Below are 21,235 nucleotides of genomic sequence, written 5' to 3' on the forward strand. Positions count from 1 at the left end.
TTCATTCACTTCATTGATTACTCACAAAATATTAAATTCAGGTAAGAAAAAAACACAAAACAAAGTTTTATGGACATTTCAATGACAAAGCGTTCTGGTTCTCACCAGGAAATGCAGAGGAGTCCAGCTCTTTGTAAAGCTAGTCATAAACATACAAAAATATATGGATGGCAGTAGAAACTATTGACTGAACAATCTCCTTTTTGGTGGGAAATACATTTATCAACATTTATACTGATATACTTGAAATACCCAAGGCAGAATGGAAAAAACAGTCAAAACTCTGGAAAATTTAAAGCATGTTTTCAACTGGCTGAAAACCAAAAGTCATCATGCAATTTTTTAAAGAAAAAGCAGTGTCTGTTCCTTCAGAGATTCATTTTCTTTATGACCAGGAAGGACCATTAGATCATTTAGTTTGACATTTTATTTAATGAAGGCCAGTCACCCCTGCATTTATCCTGAAAACTTATACTTAGTTGATTTTTTTTCCAGAAAAGCAACTAGCATTTAGTTTTCATTTGTAAACTGTCATTTCCTCAGTAATTTCTACAATTTTCTACTTTCCCTATTAAAGTGTGTTCTTAATTGTTTACTTCAAGTAGTATGGCTTCACATCTCAGACCTTGCTTCTTGTTATGCTATGCTCCTTTAGATGAAAGGGTCCTTTGATACCCACTATTTTCTTCTTTTGTATGTATAAACACACTGCAATCAAGCCACCTTTCCATTGTCTTGCTGGTTAATTAAACTGATTGAATTCCATACATAATATGTAAAACATTTTGCTAAAGTATTTTAGACTTTTCTACTCCAAAATTTAGCAGCCTTAAAAATTAAGTGCTAAACCAGGATAGTTTTGCTGGTGCTGCATGCAGAGGTAAAAATCCATTCTCCAATTCTCTTCTTCTTTTAGTGTAATCAAAGGTCAAATTTGTTTTTCTTTTCTTTTCTTTTCTTTTCTTTTCTTTTCTTTTCTTTTCTTTTCTTTTCTTTTCTTTTCTTTTCTTTTCTTTTCTTTTCTTTTCTTTTCTTTTCTTTTCTTTTCTTTTCTTTTCTTTTCTTTTCTTTTCTTTTCTTTTCTTTTCTTTTCTTTTCTTTTCTTTTCTCTTCTCTCTTTTCTGTTCTCTCTTTTCTTTTCTTTTCTTTTCTTTTCTTTTCTTTTCTTTTCTTTTCTTTTCTTTTCTTTTCTTTTCTTTTCTTTTCTTTTCTTTTCTTTTCTTTTCTTTTCTCTTTTCTTTTCTTTTCTTTCTTTTCTTTTCTTTTCTCCTCTACTCTCCTCTCCTCTCCTCTCCTCTCCTCTCCTCTCCTCTCCTCTCCTCTCCTCTCCTCTCCTCTCCTCTCCTCTCCTCTCCTCTCCTCTCCTCTCCTCTCCTCTCCTCTCCTCTCCTCTCCTCTCCTCTCCTCTCCTCTTCTTTTTTCTTTTCTTTTCCTAGAACAAGGCCTTGTATTCAGCTGATTAACTCTTTCCCTTCTCACTGATTTCCAAGTAGTCTTCCTTGCTGCAAGTACAGCCTACATTCTTCATTGACAGCTGTGAAAATTTGCATTTGGCTGGATTAAAATGATTTTAAGTGCCCAGAATTGCTAAATAATGCACATTGATCTCCATGATTAACCTCTTATTTTCTGGTGTTAATTCCTGCATGTCAGATTGCTGAAGCTTTCCAACCATTGACTGTGGTTGGCCTGCAACCATAACTTGCTACAAACAACCTCTCTTCTACAGAAGTTTCGTAATGTTTTTATAGCCAGCATGTTGTGTTCTGCGGAGTTCTCTGACTCACCAAACTCTGTGTTGCATCTACGCAGTTATCTTTATCAACCAAACTTGTAATCTCATCGAAGAATAACATCAGATATATATGATGAGGCCTGTTTTCCGTAAAACCAGGATTGCCGGTTTAAATTATATTTTTATGCTTTATTATTTCAATTAATTTTCTTTTTTATCAGTTTTTCATTGCCTTGCCTCACCTCCCATTGTTGCTGGCCAGCTGGCTCACACTTCAGCTCCATTTTTGACTTTTGGCACCACACTTGCTGTTGTCCAGTGTTCAGGAATTTCTTTTGTTTTAGCATATTTATTAAAAACTAATTTCAACAGGCTAGGTCTTTGTGGCCCGGACACTTAACATCACTGGTATTCTCTGTGCCCTTCCTCTTCATTGGCAATAGCTTTCTTATTAAGTGTTGGGAAGGGGAGCTGCCATTACAGCATTGTGACACCCAGGAATTCCTCTGTCATGACAACTTTCACATTAAATTGGCAGATATTATAAGCTTTGGGCTTTTCTGTTATGATTGAACAAATTCTATTTCTTATCATATAGATAATATCAGATGGTAGAAGGATTTCACATAAGACTTCAGGACAGATATGTGATATATGTATGCATTAGAAACACTAGACTCCAAAAGTCATCTCTTGTGAATAGACTTCTGTAGCTCTGCTGTAGTGAAAGAGACAGTGAATTACTAGAATCTGTCCTATATGCAACTTCAGGCTAGCATTGATCGAGAGAGCTAAAACCTCAGGAATCTCCCAATTATCCATGAAGACTGACACACATTACTTCACCAGCACAGGCCATGAGACTGCATTCCTGGGGAGCAATATCAGTTTTGTGTGGGTTACAATGGAGACATGCACGGTGTGACGTTTCCATATAAGCAGTACTAAAAACAGCCTTAGGCACACTCGAAGTCTTTTCCAAATGGAGCTCATGTTTAATTTGGTGTGTTATGGAAAACTCTGGCCAAGTTTTCCACTCAGATACATTTTCTTTCACAAGGGCACTCTGCAAAATACAGCATTTTGTATTTTTTATCATTTATCTTTAGGAGAAAAAAAATGCAAGTTCCTATTAATTAAATACCTGTCTGTTATTCCCAGGGAGCCAGGGTTATATGCCATAAAATGTCTTTCTCAATTGTTGGATATTCAGATTCAATGCTCAAGCAGCCATAATGCAACACATACTGTAGTTTATATGGCTAAAGGAGAAGGAAAATCATGGTGAAAGAACACCATTGGTGTCCAACTTCCAGATACAGAATCCATCTATCTGCAGATTAATACATCTCTTTTTCCCTCTTGTAAGTGTAGATGACATTATGTTAGACTTGCGAATGGGTCTTGCGCACACCGTGTGATCAAAATTAGCTCTGTTGAGTAAGAGTGAAATATTTTGCCCAAGAGGCAAGTCATTTGGTACAGGTCTGAAAGTTTCTGTTTTAGGAATAAGTAGTAGTCTCACTAGCAACACCTCCAGCCACTATGTATCTCCGCTGACCATTGTTCTCGGAAGACCTTTATAGAAAAACCTTCTGTATCAGCAACGGATGCTCTCCTTTGCAGTGTATTCATAGACTAGTTTTAAATCTGGCTAGCAAAGACCAAAATCTTGGTTGAAAAGTTGTGGTGTAAGAAGCACTTACCAGAGATGCCTGCAAACACATCTCTCATCATCCACATTTGCATACCCAGAGGTTAGCTCAAATAATTAACAATAGTGTCAAGCATATCTTATTTACGCTATAATTATTTTACTCATATGTCACTGAACCTAATTGTTTACTCAGTGTTTAAAGATTCCTTCTACAAATAGGGAGCCATAGAAATGTCTAACATTAGCACAGGAGTAGCTGGAAGAAACTGCAGCTAAAGAGTGGCTGGGATATACACAGCTGTTCTTATTTCCAGCTGTTTTTTGTATGTTCTCTGGGTGGAGCAGACATTGATAGCTGTTCCCTTATAAAATATGTAATAGTGTACTTCATGAGCTAATATATTTTCCAGTCCTAGGGCCTGATCCAGAGTCCACTTAGCTCTCTGAATAGGCTTTCAGTGGCACCAGTACAGCTCTATCAAATTCTTAATGAACCAATGCAAGTGAGAGGTAATTTAGGGCCATTATCTTTGTAGGGTTGCATATGGTTCGGTGATGCTCTAACATTTGCCTCCTGAGTTCTCTTCCTGCTGCTTCACTTGCTTTCACTAGCTGTTTTCACCAGTCTTTGGAGATTTATATGTGACAACTCTGGGCCTCTTACACTGTCTGAGACTACTTGCCATTGAGTCGCAGTCATTGTACTCACTTGCCTCCTTGGCAGGCTTCCCCAGGAAAGCTCCAGGCCCAATGGCAGTTGATAATGCCTGATGACATTTTGTGGCACTCCTTCAGTCTTGTCAGTCTTTTCTGTGTTATGCATCATCAGCCACAGCCTCCTAATTGCAACTGGGTATCTAAGTTCATTGGCAAAGCTTGTTTGCTCATGGGTTAGTATATCCACTTCAAGAGCCTCAGAGAATAGAGTGACAAGGAGAGCACAGCGGAGCTTTTTGTTATGGGAGAGTGCTGCAAATCCTTTCACAAGAGGCTGGTTTCCACACACAGGGTATAGGATGAATTTGCAACATGGGTAATGTGAGTGAACACAGGAGCCAGGCTGCTGGAAATGCACCAAAAGTAAAACCAGAGGGAACTCAAGGCCCATCTCTGCCTTCTTAGGTTTGCGTCTTTAGGTTGTGAAAAATACGGCTTCAAAAATAGGATCCAGCCATTCTGTCAGTAAGCTCTGGGTGCATTGCTCATTTGTGTGCATCAGCCTCTTGAACAAACAAATATTGCTTTGCCTCTTCTGCAGAAAAGGAGATTGTCCTGGCTTTTTCCTACTTTGGTTATACTCCAAAAGGGCTAAAGCAGCACGGATGTGCCAAGTACATATATATCTCACTAGTTTGATGTGGTTATGCTGGGGACTCCAGATAACTTCACACCTACTGGATGTTTCTGGGAAATGTTGTTTCTACTCCCTCAGTCCCCTGGTTTTGCTCTTGTTTATGTTTGTGCTATTAGATCAAATGAGCCTGATGACTGAGGAATAGCCTTGCTTCCCAGGGATTTGAGGATTTAAATGCTTGAAAGCTATTAGCAGACAGGCTTTGCTGTTGAATCCATTGAAGCCTTTTGCTGCAGGGGATCATCCTAAAGTCTGTAAGAAAAACAACAGCTCAGTATTTTGACAACATCAGCTCACAACTTTGTTTTAGCTAAAACAGTCCTTTTCTGATCCTAATGTAGGTCATGGCTGCAAGTTAATATGTTCCATGTGCCATTATGATGTAGGATACATTCAGAAAAGCAGGGTTGTCCCAGAGTGAGAAAAAATTATGTTTACTAAGCAGTTATAGTCTGTTTTATTTTTTTTTTTAACTCTCAAATTTCCCATGTGCTTTCCCATGCTTTGCTTTGACCTCCTCTCTCCTCCTCGTTTTCCTGCGTTAGCAGCGTCGCTGGCGTAACCAGCTTAGTTCCCTGTGCTCTCCAGACCTCTGGGTGTGCAGGAGGTGAGCAGCCCCATCCCAGTCCCCATTAGGGCGTGTGGCTTCTCTGCAGCTCCCTCTGACTGTACTTGAATTTGCAAGCTGAAGCAGGGACTGCGCTCTCACCCACTGTCAGGCATTTTGAGGCTGGTGGATCTCAGCCTGCATGGCAAGCTAATTTCCTGCTCTTCTGGATCCCCATGTCCTCTTTCACTTCAGTGGGACCAGGGAGAAGTGGATGTCTCCTATGGCTTCTGGGTTTCCCTGAACTTCACCCACACACTGATGAGAAAAGTGCTTGTGTTTTACTTTGTCTTGGCTGCGTAGACACCAGATTTATCTCCTGTCTGTCTGCTCTGCAGCAGGAAGTGTAGCTGCAGGGTGGACTGGTATACGTTGGCACAGCTTCACCATGAGTGGTAAAACTATATTCCTAAACCCAACTGGCAAACTGTCCTGAGCAGAGGCCTTGGGATTTAGGCACTGCATAAACTGGACAGTTCGTTATTTCAATAAACCGTCTATTTGACTGGTAGTTTTTAAGGCTGTTTGATTGGGGACGATAAACAGAGAGGTTTGCATACATCCTCCCCAGCGCTATCACAGTGAATTTGCTCTGATGCAACATATGTGTGCAGAAGAATGAAAAACCTAATTAGTGTCATCTGAGATGAAAGCTCTGTAATCATGACTGCAATCTCAGAACAATTAATCATCCACCGACAGTAAGTCACCAGACTCATTTTTCTATTTGTTTCCAAGTTCTTCTGCAGATTTAAAAGAACCATTGGAGCAAAGGAGGTGATGTGGGGTTTAGGATCCCAGCTCAATACAGCTGACTGGTTAATCACAGTGGGAGCACAAGCACAGAAAACACCCAAGGTGGCTTAGCAGCTTTTGTCCCTGTCCCCTGCTGCCGTCACTCAAAACTTCACCTATCATTTTACAAGCTGTCTGTGTGCCTGAAAAGGCTATTTCTGGCAGCCTGAACTAAACTAGTTCAGCTGCTTTGAAGAATGCAAAGACTGGAGAAAGAATAACTTTCCCGTACATACATATATATATCTCTGTGTGTGTGTGCATTGAACTCCTCTCTATATAGGTTTTTCAATTTTATTTTAGAGCGGTTGTGCTAAAATGCCATGAGACAAAAGCACTGTAGTCTGAGTCCTCACTGTGGAAAAAAAACACCTGAAAATGTAGAGAAACTGGTTGGGATATGACCAAGCTGAAAGTTAAAGCCTACTGCTTGGAGTGTCCTTTTCATCTTCCAAACCAGCTACATAGAGGTTGAGGATGGCCATAATGCTGGGTGCCTTATGAATGGCCAGCAGTAAAAAAGGCAGTGAAGGATCACATTTTCTTTATTCAGCTTGTAAGTTCATTGCACTGCATTTCCAGGAAAACTTCATTTTCACAGCACATTAGCGACCAGATCTTCAGTAGTTAGAGTGATCTAGCTCTGTCTAAATCAATAGGTCTCCAGCGGTTTGTGGTGATTAGGGTTGGCACCGAGCCTCTGACACTGTCAGAGAAAGTAAAATGTTTAGTTTCTCCAAAGAAAGTAGCAATTTATTAGCTGTTAAAATATGAAAAAAAAACAAGGAGAATCTTGAAGTAAATTAATTTGAAGTGCTCCTGACACCAGCAAAAGGGGAATTTTGTCACTTTCACCATGCATGAAAATGTTGTACAGTTTTACAAGCAATGGAAGTGTGTGACCAGCGGTGAGACAGAGACAGTGTGACTTAGATGAAAGAAACAGTGCTATGAGAAAATGTAAATATTTATAAAAAAGACAAAATAGAGTCTGTAAAATTATCTAACATTTGAGACACGGATACTATCACCAAGAATAATATAAAGAGAGAGAGGGGAAAAAGAAATAAATTTTGCTTATAGGGATTTAGGAATAATGTAATAAAATATATGTGGCTACACAGTACTTTGGTTCTGGAGTTTTAAATTCAGGAAAATATGTTTCAGGATTATATCAGTGACAAAATGTCATACCTGTGCCTAGCACAATGCTGCTTCTCCCCCCTCAGATCTGTGTCTCATATTGGACCCAAACTCTCATTGCTTATTAAAGTGGACTGCCATCAAACTCATTAGGTAAGTTCTCCTTTACATGGAAGTGGGAGGACTGAAGGATATCGTACACAGGTTACAATGTCAGATTTCAAATCAGATCATCAAGGTTATATAGCGGCTTGATAAACCAAATTTCAAGCTGAAAACGCAGTATTTCTCATAGCTGTAATCTTTAAGTGATTTCTGACCCAGTTTTCATATAAAAATGTCCTTGCAGCACAGGCATTTTTTTCCTTTCTTTCTCTTTTCAGTGCCTATTTGCAGATTCTCTCTGAGACATAAAACATTATCATGTAAATGATAGTTTTCTTAGAAAGCAAATCCACTGGGATTTTAATTAGAATGTCTTTGTGAACATCTGAACCAAACTAACACTCTGAAATCTTGAAGTGATGCTGAGTACAGCTTACATTTTCATTTCGTGTTTGCTGTTAGAACCATTTGTCAAAGGTAATATTTCAAAATACACAGCTCAGTCCCATAAAAGTTCTTGCAACTGTGAGAAAGTGAGGGAGCTTGAAATACATACAAAAGCCTTCTTTGGAAGAAGGAGCAGGGCAAAAAGTACAATGAGAATTGATATTAAAAATCTTTAATTTATTATGAGGGCAATTTTCAGATTGCAGTGTCAAGGTCCCTCATGTTTATGAACATTTTCTGCACTCACCTAATAATTGGGAGTCAAGGACAATCTATCAAATTAATTTTAGTTTTGGCTGGAGAGTTAGACTTTTTCAAGAATACTAATGATTTTGCCCAGACATTAATAAATCTGCAGTAAAACCCAGGATGTAAAGACAAATAAAAGGACATTTTTGTCCTTCATTCCCTTTCTCTTCTTGGTGGGCTGGAAGAATTATTTATCTGTGCTGCTGGTGGTAGGGACAAGGTTCAAATGTGCAGTGCAGGTTAGAGAGACAAGTCAAAATGGAGAATGTTGCCCTTTGTTTGCAGAGAGATGCCATTGTCCCATGAACAGGGAACAATCTGGAAACATTGAAGAATAGCATCACCTTCACAAAGCAGAAATAAAGCTCCGGGTGACAACTGGCTGTACCTGGTAAAGGTGGGTTTACACAGATCCTCATTTTTAGCCACTTTTCCCGAGCATCTTCTGATGAGCACACCTGGAAACAGTTAGTCCTGGCGTGTTGTTCTGGTGCAGCCTGGCTGTTTTCAGGAGCTCTTCCTTAACTGCAAAGCAACCATAGACACTGGCATTCCCATAGGAGCAGACATTGCAGTCCAGTTGCTGGGTCCAAGCAGAAATCTATTTAACTAAAGTGAGAACCTGAGCATCTTTAACTCCCATTTGCCTCACTGGCAGCTGAAGACATTAATCATCTTGCACAGGATCCCGAACATCTCTTGCAATCCTAAGTGAGGATAAACAATGAAGTTGACTTTGTTTTTTGCAGAAAAGTGGATGTTACAGAAAGTGAAGCCCCAAATACAGTTTAGTCTCTTGTTACCACCTCTCCAGGGAAAAATGTAATAATATTGAGCTCTAAGTAACTTACGTTTGGGCAACTTATTTTGCTTCTCTGAAGTATCAGTCCATTCCCCAGGGAATTAAAAAGGGAATGCTGCCATAGCAGCCCTATGAGGGTTTATGTGATTTAACCAAAATTACATCCAGTAATTCCTCTGTAGGTTAATAATGAAAGCAGAGCTATGTAACTCTAGGGCTAATACACTATGCAGAGATATAGCAAAGCCTGGGCAAACATTTAAAGTGGAGAAAAGTAGTGGACAGAAACCCAAAGCCCAGCTCTTCTCCATTATCTTTTCCTTATAAATACATATTCTTGACATCCATTGCTCTCTCCTGCAGTGTCACATGTTTGGATTGAATGCTAAGTATCTATTTCTACTATCAGTGATGGATAAATTCCAGTCCATGGACTTTTCTAGGTGGTATCATTCAAGAAGCTCCTTCAAACTCTATCTCAGTTCAAGTAACTAAAGGAATAACAGAGTGAGAGATAGGAAAGAAAGCAAGCCCTAGGATTTGAAAGCAACCAAAGCAAAAGTCTTCTGCAAAATGAACCTGAGGATCTTTGATACCTTTCAGTAGTTTAGTGGGGTGCTATTTCTCTTAAGATGTGTTATGGGTGAGGTTTAGGGATCTTTTCCTGCACTCCAGCTTTCTTTATAACACATTTTCTCTCCATGGATGCAGCATATATTCTTTTCTGTGAGCATAGCGATTGAGGAGTACAGTCTCAGGAAGAAATCTTTCCAGCACTATCTGATTTAAATACGCAGCTGGATTGATTCCCAGGTTCATTCTCAGCTCTTTTGACTTCCAAAGCCATGTCAAGACTCCAGGAAAGGGGTGGAGCACCCTGTAAAAATGCAGATTGTTCACTACACCCAAATAGTGTAAAGCCTGAAGGTATTGCCTAAGGAGTTTGCTGTGTGAAGTGCTTATAGTATAGAAGGCAACAAAAAGACAAATTTAAGCTGATGGACAGAGACTTTTCTGAAGCATAGCTCCTTTCTGTCTTGGTGTTAATTCTGTCTCTGTTCCCCTTTCCTCAGTTGAGATTATGGGCCTAAAAAGAGCAAAATACTTAGAGCATGTTTCTTCACAGATGATTATGCAAATGAACATTCAAAAATACCAGGCAAGAGCTTGGTCCTGCAAGGACACATGTCTGACACATGTCTGTGCACAGTCCTTGGAGGCTGATGGTGCTCTGTACAAGAAGAGTTGCAAAGAGATTCTGCCCTCAAGGGACGTTGTTGCCCACTGAGGAGCATGGGAGAATTCACACTACTCTTTCTACACCTATAAGAATTTATGCAAAGAAGAGCTGAGTAGGAATTTTCAATCAAAATGCTTTTCAAAAGAAAATACAATTTCTGAAGGTGGAGGAATTGATGCCTTTTTGCAGTTTTGAATTGGAAAAAAAGATTGCCTTGAGAATTGTAGACTCATGCTGCCTTGATAAACACACACATACGTTCTGGCAAATGGTACAACACTGACATGTCATCTCATTGTCTTGTGAATAAGTAGCAGATCTCTGAGTATCAGCAAGAAACAGATTATTCTTTTTTTGGCTTCTTTATGCTAGTGAAAATTTCCCTACTTGAGCGTCTTTAATAGGCACTTAAATGCTTTCACATGAATTGTTTGAGTTTATAAGGCTTCCTCAATGCTTTGAAAAAACGTGGAGGAAAGGAACCCCTCTTTGATACTGGTTGATACTGTAAGAATTTTGCCCTACTAGATAACATGGGTCATGCCCAAAACTGTCTTGTGGGTCTTTACATGACAGAAACAACATTAAGTCAGTGTGCCAAGCTACACATCTGGCTAGCAGGTTAATGCGTTTGTGGGAAAAAGCAAATTCCATTCCGATTTATAATGCACAACAAATGCTTGTTGGTTAAAAACCAAAACAAAACCAAAAACAGCACAGGGAAAAATCAAAGCAAAACAAAAACCCCCACAAGATTTGCTACTCTGAAAATAAACTGTGGAACTAAAGGAGGGGAAAAAAAAAAGGAAAATAAAGGAAAACCTTGTTTTATTTTTTCTATGGAAACCATAACCCTACATAATGGAAACAGTAAAAAATCAAGCTCATAAGGATTTCTGATGGTGGGATAACCCTAGGTTCTTTGTTCTGAATATAAATTGATACATTAAAATGTGCTCATAAGAGCTGCAGCTTTAGTGTGAGTAGCCAAGAATAAGAAACTCAGCTTCATAAAATGACACGTAATGTGAAAGCTATCCAAAAGACATTGTTCTATATGTTATCCAAAAAAAGACCCATTTGCTTTTGAAGCAAAATTATGGGTAAAAAATATGGACTGCATCAGAAGCTTGTCATTCAAAACTGGGCATGTATACATGCTTCAAAGATGGTGCTTCTTTATTACAAGTCTTTATAAACTCAGTCAAGAGCCAGTTCCAAAGAAAATTAGCTTTTGCTGCTTTAATTTTCCTTTATGGAACAATGTGGGACATGAAAACACCCTTCTAAGCTGCTGAAATCACTCCTCCTTGCTCCCAAGAAAACTCAGGTTGAAATTGCTACCCTATACATTCAACTACAAAGCTGAAAGCAGGATTTTGAAGCGGAAAGTGGATAACATCAGGCTCACTAGAAATGAGCCATGGGGTAGCATGCTGCTGTTGGAGTCTGGATCCACAGGCAACTTACATGCATTTATGACAATGCCTGCAGCATGGGCAGCAAACAGGAGGAACTCAATATGGACCATTGTTAGAGCCACTGTTGTTTAATACCTTAACTGATGATCTGGATGAGGGGATTGAGTGCACCTTCAGTAAATTTGCAGACAGCACCAAGTTGGCTGGGAATGTTGATCTGCTGAAGAATAGGAAGGCTCTGCAGAGGGATCCGGACATGCTGGATTGATGGGTTGTGTTCAGGGGGATGAGGTTCAACAAGGCAGAGGGCTGGGTCCTGCATTTGGGCCACAACAACAGCCTGCAACACTACAGGCTGGAAGAAGAGCGGCTGGAAAGGTGCCTGGTGGGAAAGGACCTGTGGATGTTGGTCAACAGTGGCTGAACATGAGCTAGCTTGTGCCCAGGTGGCCAAGGCCAGTGGCATCCTGGCCTATATCAGTAATAGTGTGGCCCAACAGGACCAGGGCAATGATCATCCCCTGTATTCAGCACTGGTGAGGCTGCACCTTGAATCCTGTGCTCAGTTCTAGGCCCTTCACTACAAGAGAGACATTGAGGTGCTGGAGGGAGTCAAGAAATTGGCAATGAAGCTGGTGAAGGGTCTGGAGCAAAAGTGTGATGGGGAGCAGCTGAGGGAACTGGGGGGCTTTACTGTGGAGAAGGATCAAACGGGACATTATCCATCCTTATGCCATTCAGAGGGACCTTGATATGCTTGTTGACATGGGCTGATGCCAACCTTATGAAGCTTAACCAAGCCAAGTGCAGAGTCCTACACTTGGGTTGGGGCAATCCCAGGCACAGCTACAGGTCAGGCAGAGAACAGGTTCAGAGCAGCCCTGCCAAGAAGGACTTGGGGGTGCTGGCTGATGAGAAAATGAACATGAGCCAGCTTCAGTGTGCGCTCGCAGCCCAGAAAGCCAACCGTATCCTGGGCTGCATCAAAAGGAGCGTGACCAGCAGGTCGAAGGAGGTGATCCTGCCCCTCTACTCTGCTCTCATGTGACCCCACTTGGAGTATTGCGTGCAGTTCTGGTGTCCTCAACATAAAAAGGACATGGAACTGTTGGAACAAGTCCAGAGGAGGGCCACGAGGATGATCAGGGGACTGGAGCACCTCCCATATGAAGACAGGCTGAGGAAGTTGGGGCTGTTCAGCCTGGAGAAGAGAAGGCTGCATGGAGACCTCACAGCAGCCTTCCAGTATCTGAAGGGGACCTATAGGGATGCTGGGGAGGGACTCTTCATTAGGGAATGTAGTGATAGGACAAGGGGTAAGGGGTTAACTTAAATGGGAAGTTTAGATTGGATATAAGGAGGAAATTCTTTCCTGTTAGGGTGGTGAGGCACTGGAATGGGTTGCCCAGGGAGGTTGTGAATGCTCCATCCCTGGTGGTGTTCAAGGCCAGGTTGGACAGAGCCTTGGGTGACATGGTTTAGTGTGAGGTGTCCCTGCCCATGGCAGGGTGGTTGGAACTGGATGATCTTAAGGTCCTTTCCAACCCTAGCTATTCTGTGATTCTATAATTCTATGATTATCGCTCTCTACAACTGTCTGAAAAGAGGTTGTAGTGAGGTGGGGGTCAGTCTCTTCCCCAAGTAACAATTGATAGGACAAGAGGTAACAGCCTCAAGCTGTGCCAGGGGAGGTTTAGATTGGATACTGGGAACACTTTCTTCACAGACAGGGTCATGAGAGCAGTGGTGGAGTCACTGTCCCTGCAAGTTTTCAAAACCCGTATAGATGAGGCCCTCAGTGATATTGTTTAGTGGTGGTCTTGGCAGTCCTAGGGTAATGGTTGGACTTGATGATCTTAAAGGTCTTTTCCAACCTAGTTGATTCTAGCATTCTATTCTGTGATTTTACCTGCTTTCCCTAGATACAGATATATTTGCAGATTTGCTTTTAGTTATAGTAGCACACTGGGAGTAGTTCTACAAGCTATAGTGAGAATACACTCTATCTACCTCTTACACTGTATAATGACACCAAGATCTTGATAAACAAAATTTTAAGTGATATAGATTAAATTTCCATTAACTGATTCTCACTTAACTTATGCTGATTTGATGTCAGTGTAGTTCCAGGGATATACCAACAGAATTTGAAATGCTGGAAGTCTCCTGGGAGATCAGCACTGAAAGCATAGTTTTTTTCCAATGTAAGTAAAGCTGGCTTGATACTAATTGTATTAGGCTTTATATCTTTTCTGCTACAGCAGCTGAGGTATGAATGTTTTAAATTAGTGAAGGCAGATTCTTAGTGGAAACAAGCCTTGGTGGCCAGTTAGACAGGTAGGGAGAATAATCTCAACACATTTCATGAATGTAGGTGGCTGCCTGAAGAGGAGAAATCCTATTGGTGCCCAGTTAAAAGAATGGCTGTGTCATGAATTCAGTGCTTATTAGAGGATCCAGAGGGACTCCTAGCATAGAGATGCAAATCCACAGGAAATTAGGATCCTGAATTCTAGTGTTCAAGGAATCACTGTTTTTGTGGAGGTGTTTTCACATAGGAATGGTGAGAAATTGGTCTCATTCATATTTCTGTAAATCAGGAATAACCCAAGAGCAGGGGAGATGGAGTCATCATTTGTAGATACTTCAACAGCTCCCATCGCATCAGAATGTGAGTGCTTTCTGTCTCTATGTGGATTAATTATTGCCTGTGAGCTGGGAGATGCTAATATCCTCATTTCACAGACTGCATCTGAGACAGAGACTGGAGTCTTGCTTCCTAACAAGATTTAGATCTATAATTTCTATTGGTTTCATTACAAATCAAGGGACTTCAATGCTCTGTAATAGGTAGCTTGCTCCAGAAAATGTGTTGGAGGATGGAATTGAGCTGACATGTTTTGTATCCACTTTTACCTCTTTAATCACAGAGCCTACTTCCCTGGCTGGGGAAGACTATGTTTCTTCTTCACTATGTAATAGCCTACAGAGCTGATGCAGCAAGCAAATGGGAAGGGGGGGGGGGGGGGGGGGGGGGGAGAAGAAAGATGCTTTTATTTCCACTTTATCATTTTAGGAGGTGATCAAATACTGCAGTATTCTACAAGAACTGGGTAAATAACAGAATCCGTCGTCTGATGGCAGTTGCTCATTTGCAGTGTCTTACTTCAGGGCGTTGTTTCTTTCCTACGTTTCCAAGGAAAATTCCTCCTGGGTTAATAATGAAAAACTAGCCACAAATCAACACAACTCAGAATATATGAGAACCATAAAATACTGCAGAAGAAAGCAAACAGCACAAAAGACCTATGCTTTCATCATGCAGGGAAAGACCTCCAGAACACCAAGGAATTTTGGAGCTGTTTCAGAGTTTCTGAAATCATGGAACTTGGATATTTTTCCTCTTAAGGCTTTTCCTTCTCTCTTCCCTCTCTCCTCCCCAGTGAATCACTCAGTAAAATAATACTTTACCTGGAAACACAGCAGGAGTCTTGGCCTTAGTATAAGAGAGCAGATTATGATGAGTATCATACTAAGGAATAGAGGGAATAAAGAGCATCAGCAGCCAGAAAAGGTAGGCAACTTGTGGGATATGATGTAACTCAGACAAGATGTCAGTGATGGGGTGGAAATAAAGCGATGTCAGTCACTGCGAATTAATTATTCTCCTACAAAAGCAAATCAGTGGAGCAATGAACCACACAGTTGTATTGAGTCATGAGGTTTGGCTGTCGCACAAGAAAGTGGTCATTTCACACTGCACAAGGGCATGTGCAGTAGTCTAGCAGGGTTCTGAATGTCACACTGCAGGGCAGGCAGGCTCTCAGAGTTGAAGCAAAATTACAATTTCCATTGTAATACCTTTATATTGAAGAGCTTATAAACCCAGCCAGAAAAATTTGCTTTGGGCTGAAACTGAGCCGACAAAGTCTCAGCGCAGGAGCAAGTATATCTAGTGGTGAATGCTCATCATTGTGCTGGGAGCAAGGTTTGATTTAATGAATGAGAGGAGTTAAGACCATAATTACTCTTCTAGAAGGAAGGAGAACAAACAAAACATTAAAATGCACACAATACCAATTCATGTGGCTTTTTGGAAACACAGATATGTGTTACATCAGAAACAGATACACCTGTAAGGCAGCAGAGCTGCTGCTCTGTCTCATGGAGTTTAGCTTCATGCACTGATTGGCACTCTGAAAAGTCTGATAAACAGTACTTACTGTGCTCAGGCCTGAACTGTCTTAACCTTCAAAGCTGGACTCATTCAACCCTCTGGTGCACCCTCACATAAAATTCACAGCAGTGATAATTTTACTTTCCTTAGATGGTGAAAGGTAGAGGCAAAGAATTCCACTCTGAGTCCACAGAGCAAAATTTGTCATCACATCTTGCTGTCACTACCATCATTTAGGTAGCTGTAGCAAAACAGTTTATAAATGGTGTTGGAGATTGAATTGCCAAAAGCCCTTTCAGGTTTATAATGATGCTCCAGTATTTTTTACAGATAATTTGGAAACTAATCTGTGTTCTGAATCACAACTTTTACTCCATGCTGACAGTGCTTCTCATCCTAACAGTCAACATTCATTACAAAGCAACCATTAACCGCAGAAGAGTTGAAATAGGGACAGGAGCTGATGTTCAGTTGGGTGGGCAGAATGGGTGTGAAGTTTCTATCTGCATCTTTTCTCAGCTATTTGCATTTTTTCCCTCTTTGCAAAGATTCAGCCTAAAGAGGTGGGTTCAGTGTCACGCTGTCAGACCCCTTGCTGCATATTGGCTCATACTGTTAGTGAACACTTGGGGCTTCTGGGGGCTTGCCAAATGTCAAAACTCTAAAATGAACTACAGCAGGCACAGATGTACTATTTTGCAGAAAGAAAAAAGATCCCCAAAAGCAAGAGAAAGGAAAAAAAAAAAAACAACCCAAACCTGAAAACTGTAGTAGAATGACTTTTCTTAGTGTTTCCATCTTATAGGCTTACATTGTAAGTCAGTGAGATAGTTGATAACTAAAGGAGATGACAGTTTTGGCTAGGGTTTTCAAAGAAGCTCGGGGGAGCACCATTACCAGTTATCAGTGATTATAAAGTGCTGTTGGGGCTGTAACTTTCTTACAGAACAAGGAGCTTAACAAATCACTACAGTGAAAAAGAGGTGTTGAAGTTGCAGCTTTTTGACTACCCCTAAGAACTGCTATCAGCTACCCAGTAGATGAGCAGTACCTCAGTTAAGAAGGGAACTTTCTTATATGCAGAAAATGCTACAGCAGCAAGAAACAGGCAATTACTATAAAATAACCAAGTGCCCACAGGTTCGTACTGAGGGTAATGCTGCAGCAGTCCCTGCCTGTACCCTTTGAAGATCACAGCCTCTGACTTGCTGCACAGATACCACGGACTTGGAGGTATGCTGAGCTCTCAGGGACTGTAGTCAGCACACCACCTTATTCTTTCACCAAAAGCTTCCTTTGAAATTTTAAGCAGTGGCAGATTGTTACATGAAGGTGTGCTTCACTGTCTTGTAGCATTCATGGTTTTTATTATGTTCACAAGTGTAAGACTATGCGACTGACTCACACCTTCCTCGGATGAGTGGCCAAACACAAGTTCAAACTTCGGAGGTGAAAACCAGTTTCACTAATCCCTTGTCCTGCTTGGACTTGAAGGAAGAGCTTTCTATAACTTGTTAATTTGCAGGCATAAGGGGATCCTCTTTTGCTTGTGCATAGCAAGTTAATGCATAAAACTATGATTTTACAACCTGCTATTTTACTGAGTGGTGCCATACAAATTCTGTCTGAACTTAGAAGAGCATGCACTTGCCTACTATGTGTGGTTTTACACACATCTTCTAGTCCTGTGTGAAATATGCTTTGGTATTTGCCGGTTAGGAATCTAAAAGCATTTTGGAACTTTTTAAGAAGATCACTAGCAAAAAAAAAAAAGCTTATTTTACCTATGTACATATTTCAGTCTAAGATTTGGAAACACCTACTGTATGGAATTGGCCCATCTATATATCCTTCAGCAGCTTTTCTCTCCAGGGGTCCCTAAAGGCTGCCACCATCTCTGTCACACTGGGATTTATCCCATAGAATGTTATAGCCCAGGGTGAGATAGTCTGATGCTAACAGCACTCAAAAGTGCACCTGCAATCATAATGCATTTACACAAAATGGATGGGGTAATGGGGCTGCTCACTTAAAGATACATCCCCATGGGTGACATTTGGACCAGACTACATGGTAGGGATGTTAGGCTAATGCTAAAACCATGGGGAATAAACATCAGATGTCTCCAATGCTGTGCCCTAAATGAAAATACTGGTTTTAAATGGAGCAACAGTTACTCTATCTTAAGTAAGGATAGAGGATAAAATAAATATTTTTGTGAATAATGATTGACCTAAAGCACTATCAAAGTTTCTGTTCAGGCAGATGTGCAAAATCCCTCTATCCTCTCCTCCCTTGAACACGGATATTTCAATGTTATAAATGGGGAGAAAATCTCTGGGGAGCCGATATTGCAAATAATATTTAATCTATAAACATCTCTCTTTAAAGGCACAGCCTGAGTTCTCAGTTTTATCTTCTTGACAAAGCAAAACAACTCAATTTTGAGCTTGCTCACATTGATTTTGCATCAGGGAATTCCACCAATTTCTGGGAAATTATTGATCTAAGTGAGATCAAAATCCATCCTTTTTTTTTTTCTCCTTTTCCTACAAAATCTCTTTCATCTATTAATAACGGTGGTGCAATGTGGCTTATTGACTCTGACCTAATAATGACCAAGTGCTCTGGGGCAAACCAAAGTAGTTTAATGGGCCACAACACCAGCATTGATTCCTATAATGACCCAGAAATTAATTAAACTGATCATTCCCATGTAGCCATGTACCAGAAAGCCTCTAGTATTGTTGTCCATCTGATTACAGTATTGAAGGCCACACAAGTTCCAGCTACTGGGAAATATGAAGGGATTATCTACCTCTGACATCTATAAGAGGGGTCAACACGCAGTGACATTAGATGTAATAGTAACGGCGTCAGGTCGATGTACTGCAGTTAGGATTAAGCCAACTGCAAGCAATAGCAGTTTCTTGCCCTCATTTGTTCTTTATTTTTTATCTTTGCTGGGGTCAGACGGTTCACATTTGTGAAAGGGCATATTTCTCCTCAATCCCTTAGAGACAGTAATATTTCTTGCAGTGTTTACAAGTCTTGGTGTTTTTAAAATATATTTACAGCGCTTGGTTTCCTCAGTGAGCAGATCCAGATGCAGGATAAAAAGCTGCAGCCCACTGAGGGTGTGTGCTGAGTACAGTTGTAGCTTGTTCTTCCCAATCCAAAGAGAAAAGGCCACAGATTAATTGCGTGTAATGACGTAAACCCTTGCCAAATGGCATGCAGCAGCTTACAGGGCAAATCAGAATCCAAAATAAGATCTGAAATGTGCTAACAGCAGATGTAGCTCTCTCTTGATGGGAAAATGAAGGTGTCTTGAGGCCGTATGATTGGTATCATGTGAAAAGTGAGAGTGTGGGGCAGCTGGTGGCACTAGTGGGAACTAAACCCCCTTCTTAATGCCTTTGGATAAATACACATACTGGTTTTTACAAGGCTAAAAGATCCGTTTTCTTCTTCTGCTCTGACTTCTGTCCGTTTAAATTCATCAGCTTTCCGTGTTACTCCTGATTCACATAGGCTACAGTAAGCTTCAGGCTGGGCCCTGTGTTTTTGTAAATTGTTGTTTGTGTTTTTTTTTTTTTTCTTTACAGAATCCTTTTTCTATAATTCCACATGGGACTTTTTGTCCTTCCAGTAAAACCACTGTAAACCACTAAATTTCCCCCATGTACAGTAGTGTAGTGGAGAATGAGATCTGGTCCTTACAGAAGATCGAAGTCCAAAGGCTTAGAATTGGGCATATGTGTGGGAAATATTGAGGCTGAGGGAGCAAAATGCCTTCACAGAAGATGGGAGATTTGCACAATCTCCCTTCCGTCTTCAGCTAGCACATTAACCCGAATGAAGGACACGGTCTATTCCATAGCAACACCTACCTCATCTTTCTCTGCCACCTGGTTTTTGCAATTACTGGTGGTACCTTTGCTATCAGGGAGATATTTTCCTCTGGCACATGGAGTAATACTTCTGAAGTTACCTAAGCAATCCACTTCACATGTTCTGCACCTCTCTGCAGGATGAACTGAATTTGGGGGCCTTTGGGAAATTGTCTTTGAAGTGTCTATCTGTCTTGAACTATCACACTAATGCAAACTCACCGTCTGTTATCTCTATTCTGTATGCTGTGGATCTACTGAACTCAGCATCATTCAGGAACCTCTGGAGACCATGTTTCATTGCCAGGTGCTGAAATCCCAGAAAAGAAGAAAACTGGAATAAAAAGGGGGAACTGGAATAGCATGTGGTGTGGTCACTCCACAGGTGAAGAGCAATGTCTGGCAATTGTTTCTGTTTGGACATCGAATCTGTTTCAGCTGTAAAGTTGATAGCAATCACATGCACAAGGTTTCATAAAAAGTCATTGGCCTCATTCACTTTGTCTGCTCTCGTGTCTGTAGCCTTCATTTGGGATTAGCAGGAAAGGGATTAAGTCTTTCTTCCTAGCAGAAGAGGGACCCCAGCTGCATGCCCTAAGTACATGGTGGGGTGTCAGGGCAGGGACAGCTGTCCTGAATTAGGGGATTCCCTTGTACATTCCCTTTGCTCCAGCAAGCTTGTTTGACTGAAGCTGAGGTGGGTGGAGGACTTGGTGAGGGTTTGAGGTAAGGAGAAAATTGTGCTTTTTAACTTGTTTTCCTTTTCTTTCTCTTATGAGTGTAGTTAGGTAAAGTAGCAGAATTGCCTTTTTTGCTGTGCTCTAAGCCTGGTTGCTGTGGGTTTTGCGGGGACTATTTGGATGCTGGTTCTAGGAAGCTCTGTTTGCTTCCTGCTTCTGTGCTTTTTTTTTTTCCCACAAAAGAAAAAATTAAATGGGCAGAAGACCTCTCAGGAGATTAAACCAGAGAAGGGAATGGGAGGAAAAGAAACAAATACTGATGAAACAGACCAATAGGTCTGAGATAACATAAGGTATCTTAGTAGAAAGCTTTATACACAAAAGTCTGCAGACCTCAGACTTCTGTTTTTTAATAGGTGGTCTTTGTTGATGTCTAGGTCTTCAAGCAAAGAGGTAGCTTCTCCAGAGCAGGACTCAGTCCTGGTAACAACACCTCACTGCAACCCTTCTGTGCTTCATGCATCCTGCATGGGAAGAGGCTGGTGTCCACCTTACTACTCATTTCTGCAAGTAGCAAGCAGACTTTCAGGAGTATTCTGGTAACATGGAGCTTTATAAGATATGGATAAATCCTCAGAATTGCTGAGAGACTGGGAGAAGGGCTTTATTTTAATTCTTCTAGCTAGATGTGGTCTGGGTATGGGAAACAGTCTGTACAGTATGAGAAAAGAGTGAGTAATCATGGGGTTTTTGTCTCTTGGAACTTTGACTGTATAGGGCTCATTAATTATCAATGCACACGTGTAAGAGGGAAATAGGGAGATTCTTTGTCTCTTTTCAAACAGCTCTACAGAAGAAAATAGATGCTGAATGTGTCTGTCTAATCCCACCCTGGGGTGAATGCCCAAAGAATGGGCTGAACCTTGTGTC

At 40.9% G+C, this 21,235-nt stretch overlaps 1 long non-coding RNA gene across 1 annotated transcript in view; it reads left to right on the plus strand.

Moving 5' to 3' along the window:
* The window catches only part of LOC130603278 (uncharacterized), a 94,020-nt gene that overhangs the window by 40,553 nt on the left and 32,232 nt on the right, over window positions 1-21,235 (plus strand). The gene's annotated exons all lie outside the window — the stretch shown is intronic.

This window comes from Pezoporus wallicus, unplaced genomic scaffold, assembly GCF_028554395.1.
Source record: "Pezoporus wallicus isolate ANWC-B61680 ecotype Strahan unplaced genomic scaffold, APGP_CSIRO_Pwel_v1 scaffold_7392, whole genome shotgun sequence".
Taxonomy (NCBI): Eukaryota; Metazoa; Chordata; class Aves; order Psittaciformes; family Psittacidae; genus Pezoporus; species Pezoporus wallicus.